A 6,000-nucleotide genomic window follows, 5' to 3' on the forward strand; every position below is an offset into this window, starting at 1 on the left:
TTAGAAGTGCTCGATGAAGAACTTCTACTGTAAAGGTACCGTAAGGAATCACAAAACGATTAACCCTAAAAAGGGTTCCCTAAATAACCAAACATGCCAAATCAGTTTCAATATCTCAAATACTCAACAAGGATCCAGATGATAAAGCCTCCTCCTCATATAAATATGACTTCAACCTATCTCTCCAGACAATCAAAAATTTATATATATATTTTTTTGGTGGGTTTGGTTAGTAGTGACAAGAGAGATTATATTGATCAAAACCAGATATCGCCCCATGCTCCTACGGTTTGCTTACCGGGAAATAGAAAGGAAGGACCCAAGGCCAGAGAAAGTTGGGTCTTAATATTTGATTTGAAAATGCGATCACTATGGTGGTTCCAGATCATCCAAATTAACATTTTCCAAAAGAATAACCATGTAACATCCTAGAATTTCAAGTTACGATGTTAACATATGTCAATGTGATGAATGGTACGAATTTGTACTAATAGAAATACCAAGGTCTCTGTGTGGTCTAAAAATTAGAACGAGATCATGGGTTTATCTAAAATGAGTCACTTAATAAGTTTATGTGTTAATTATATTTAAAAACAGTCATCATATTATTCATAATGTAATATGTATGTTTACAACCTTACTTATGAAAGGAATGCTGAAAATAACAAAGTATGTGCATATAGTTGGTAAATGGGACAAAGTGAGTTGCTATAGTGTGAAAAACAAGATCAAGTTAAGTAAACTTGTAGATGGATTACGGAGTGTGAATTACATGAGAAAATATTTTTCTGTATGATTTCATACATATAAATGTGTTAGGAACACAAAACCAAAGTGCACATATTTGTATTCGGCTTCTTTAGTAAGATGTTTGTGTTTTATTAGTGAAAGTCTGATTCCAATGCATGAAATCAAAGTTTTATCAACCCTAGTGTTAACTCAAGATAAATAACAAAGAAATGTAAAAAGGAATGAACTCATTTGGTGTTGAGGAGATGAAGTTATGAGAATTTGAAATTTATATATCCTTTAGTTGTTGTAGAAGGAACTTGTACCCACATATGTACATGGAATTATAAGTTGAAATCTAGAAAATTTTAGCTGAAGTTATTTGAAAGATCACTGAAATCCGAGTTCGTATGAAGAACTTGTGACTGTTTGAAGTTTCCAATGAAAGTACACTGCCTAAATAAGCATGTTTATCCAGAAGATGACCGTGTTTGGGAGACCCGTTACCATTTTAAGCACTTTTGGGTGGAACACGAGTCTTGTCACCATAAAACACTATCATGTCTCATGATCGTGGTCTAGAAAATCCTTATAACATGTGTAATGTCAGTCTTTAGCTTCTCATTTCACCCACCCAACTTTTGTAATACCCTGTTTTCACTTTAAAGATAATACATAAGAAGCTTTGGTTTATAAAAATATAAAATACAAATGTATTACGTTTTAGTTAAAATGATTAACATGAAAGTTTTAGTAGATCAAATTAAGAACGGGTGAATATAAATAACATCAAAATCCCAGATCATACGAATAAGTTATGATTTTAAGAATTTTATGAAAAAATAGGAGGAAGCTGACAAAGTAAGAGGGTTAGCCACATTTAATAGTGCCAACCACCGAACCGCCAACCATTGGCCTGACGACGCATAGACGCGACACGTCCATGGTTAGCATGCGGCATGCCCACCTGGATCATAACATATAAATAGAGGCCTCAAGCCTCTCATCTCATTTTACTTTTCTCCTAAACTCTGTCGCTCTGTACGAACCCAAAATTTAGAAAAAATTGACTTTTAGTCAAATATTGGCCAAAAGGGAAAAAATGTCATTTATGAGAATTTTGTAAGTTTATAAAGTTTTGACTTCATGAAATTATCTAATATGATTTTTAGTCACTTAGATGAGATTAGATAAGTGAGTTCAAGAGAGGAATGCATGAGAAGAAGCATTTTGGCCAAAAGGGTAAAATAGGGAGTTTTATGCTTGCTAGGACAAGTTTATGACTTAATAGATTAAGAGCCATATTAAGTCAGCAAGAAGTGACTTGATGGAGTTTTACAACTCATCCCCATCTTCGCGTGGATATAAAGATCATACAAAATGAGTTTAAGATGAAGAAGTTATTAGGGTTAGAAGGTGGAAGAAAACTTGTCCCCAAAGTTGGAATGGAATCAGCTAAGGGAGTTGTTGACGAGCAGCCACCACAACATGGTGAAGAGCTTCCCATGGCATTGTGAGGGTGGCGATGAATCAGACAAGAAGTCTCATCGTAAGTGGAAGGAAAAATACTTTCCCGCGACATGGTATTATGGGGTACCACGACGCGATGGCGAAAGTAGGTTATTATGGGAGATAGACACCGCAGCTCGGCTAGAGGCTAACCACGACCAACTTACACGCACCACAACACGGTAAGGAAATGACTGCGACTCGGTTTTGAGATAGATTAAACATCGGTTAAGCCCTCATTCTCGCCCAATACACTCCTCATTTCTCTAAGAGGGGAACTCTGACGATTTTAGGGAATGAGAAGGATCAAGTGGAGATCAAAGGTGTTAGAGGAAAAGAAGGAGCACCAAAAGCTCCTAGAGGTATCATGTTCTTAATCTTTAAGCTTTTAGGCTTTAATGGTGATTTGTTGAATTGAATTAGATATGAAAGATTGCTCTTAAAAAGCTTCTTATTGGTGTTCAGTCAAGTGTCTAGAAGCTTTAAACAAGCTTTATAAGTGAATTCTAAGGTGAAATCCATATATATAAAGTTAGGGTTTGAAACCCTAACTAGTGAAATTAGTGAATTAATGCATTATACATTAAAGTATAATGAATTAGTTAGTATGGGATGCTTAATTCATGGGTGGAATAGATTTAGTAGTAGAAAAAGAGATGATATAATTTTGGATCCATTTAGGGGTCATTTTGACATAGAGATGGATTAAGCTCTTAATAGGCTAAGACATGTTTTAAGGGATTTGACATGTTGTACGAATAGGTCTAGTGCGAAGAATACATATACATATGCATCAACTGAATAAATGAGCTAAAAGGGTAGTTAGTCTTCACTAACTATCAAGGTAATTTATAGCTTTGACTCTCTCTATGGATAATGTTTATATGCTTTATAATCTTTGAATGAATATATTTATATGCATGTATATTTAGAAGTATTGACATTAGACTAAATTCCCACAAGTTAAGAAATGAAGATAGATAATGGTTATACGTTTAAAATCTTGTATCCATACATGTATGTATATCCAGAGAATGTATTAAGACTATATATTTAAAGACATGTATATGAGAATATACGTATAATGGTATTGTGTATAATACCTATGTGTATGAGATGAAAATAGATATTAAGTACTTAATGAGTTAAGTACTAGAAGAGTAGTAAGAGGTTTCTTGATAACATAAGGAGATAGAATATCTAGGTGAAAAGTGTTATGTAAGACTATGGTGAGACCATAGCATGTGTAAAGGAGATTTTGAGAAGATTAGAAAGATGATTCCTTTGGAAATTTAGATAGATGATTCCCACGAGAATCAGATTGCGGTGATTAGAAGAGGCAGAGGAAGGGTTCCACGATTGGAACAAGATAAGAGAGTTCTTAAAAAGAACATATATATAATCTATGAGTGATTTAAGAGAAGAAGAATTTGTAAGGATCCGCGAGGGTTTAGGGGAAGGGTATTAAGTCCAAATCAGTATACCCAATAATGGTATGGTGATGTCGTTCCCCTATATGATAAACGAAGTTATCGTATGAGATTGGACCATTAGGTATAGATGAGAATAGAATGCTAAGTGTAACGCCCGTGTTTCTCGGCTAAGCATTAAAGACGAGGTAATAGTCTAGGTCAACTATTGTAATGTGTTTTGAAGTAACAAGAATGAATTATGTGAATTTATGTGTTTTATACTTAATTATTATGATTTAATAAATTAAGGATAAAAATAAGCGTCGAAAGTAATGTTAGATAAAGCCGATATCTATGAAGAAAGTTGTAGTGGTTGAAACAAGGATTCCGGAGATCTAAACGAAAGTCGTAGTGTTTGTTAAACCGAGAGTGTACATAGAAAGAACGCCCAAATCTGACTTCGTATGAGGAAGTTATGTTTTTTCTAAGTTTCGGCTTAGGAGTGTGCAGCCCGAAGTTCGAATATTAGATCGAGTGATTTTTGGCCAACGCAACCTAAACGAGAATCAAATATCTTGTTGATAGTAGTTCAACGGTGAAAAGACAGATGAAAACGGACGTCGGATGAAGAAGTTATGAATTTTTAACGGACTTTTCCTGTCCCGGCCTGTTAAAAATATAACTTTAAAAATAAAGTCAAAATTAGCCGACGGAGTCTAAACGAAAGTTGTAGAGCATAATCTTGCCTACGCGTGGATATAAAGAACGCCAAAAACGGAGTTTGTATGCGAAGATATGGATTTTTTAAGTTCTGGGAACAACGTAATGCCAGGCTTCAGTTACTATAAATAGAAAGCGAGGCCTCCTGATTTTGTTTACAAAATTTTACTCTCTAAACTCTCTCAAACTATCCTAAAACCTCCCGAAGCCTCGTGAACACCCCTAACACCCAAAGCAAGCCCGAAGTCCTGAAGTCTCCAAGAAAAAGAGTTTTTTGAGCCGAAACCCTGCCCGCGTGAAGCCCGGTTTTTGAGAAAACACCCCGGTTTCATCGAAGAAGATAGTTTTAAGTAACGAAGTGATGTCCAATCGCCGTCTTATCAAGTGAGTGTATAGTCACTTTCATCTTACACATAGATATGAAGTATTTTATATAAAATATGTGCTATGTGTATATATGTTATTTGTTTATTTGAGATGGATGTTGAATGAATGTTTTATACAGGTTTTTAACTATATATGTATTTTATATCTACAAATATGTTGGGTAAAACATGGGTAGATGAAATATTTGGTGTGTGATGAAAAATAAGTTGGATGATGAGAAGAAAGGTGATATAGATCATGAGATGAGGGTGAGGGGTGAAAAATTAGAGAAACCTTTACTCAAATGTTGGCCCCGTCATCTAGCAGAGTATGGATGACAACCACGGACTATTCTAGACAGTCCAGTGGAACACTAGCATGGTCGGAACCTGTAGGTGTTGTGAACGATGTATTCACCCTGTGTACTTAAAAAAAACACGGCAGCTATGGATTTAGTGCCTTATATATGTACCTTGGAAGCTATGGACTTAGTGCTTGTTGTATAAATTTTGGGCAGCGATGGATTTCGTGCATATTCCTTAGGATAATCCTTAGGATTGAATGAATGGAGGACAGATGATTCTTAAGATCTTTATGAATAAAGAAGATAATGGGGATGGGAAATTGGGTTGATTGTTTGAAGTTTAAACATAAGAAATTATGCTCACCAGGCTCCCAAGCCTGACCCACTCAATTTTCTATATTACAGGTAGAGGAACAAGGGCATAGTTGGACGATGACGAGAGATTTTGGATTATAGGCCAGTAGATGTAAATAACTGTTGTAAGGCCTATATTATATTGTTTATGCTTTTGGGCTGTATCGATGTGGACATCCCGAGTTTTGTAAGGAAAATGAAAATACATTTCTTTAAGAAATGCTTTGATAAATGTTTATCACATTTTGTTTTGGGGACAAATTTCGCAACACTTTTTGAAAGATTACTCTGATTTTATTTTAAAGGCATAAACAAAATCGGTCTTTTCTGGCCGTAAAAATGGGGATGTCACACTAAGGCAAGAAAATTTAAGAACGGAGACGTAAGTGCAAGAAGAGTACAAGAAGTCATGCTAAGAGTAAGAGTATGAGAAGATCATCCATAGATTATGAGAAGAACAAATAGATGAGATGAGATAAGAGTAAGGGATAAGAAAAGTGATTAAGTGAGAAGAATACGAGAGTGGTAAAGATAAAGAAGGATAGAGTATGAAAAGGATGCGAGACGAGATGATAAGTTATGAGGATAGAGTATGAGCACAGTATG

This window comes from Lactuca virosa, chromosome 9 (genome assembly GCF_052849685.1).
Source record: "Lactuca virosa cultivar CGN04683 chromosome 9, Lactuca_virosa_CGN04683_v6, whole genome shotgun sequence".
Lineage (NCBI taxonomy): Eukaryota > Viridiplantae > Streptophyta > Magnoliopsida > Asterales > Asteraceae > Lactuca > Lactuca virosa.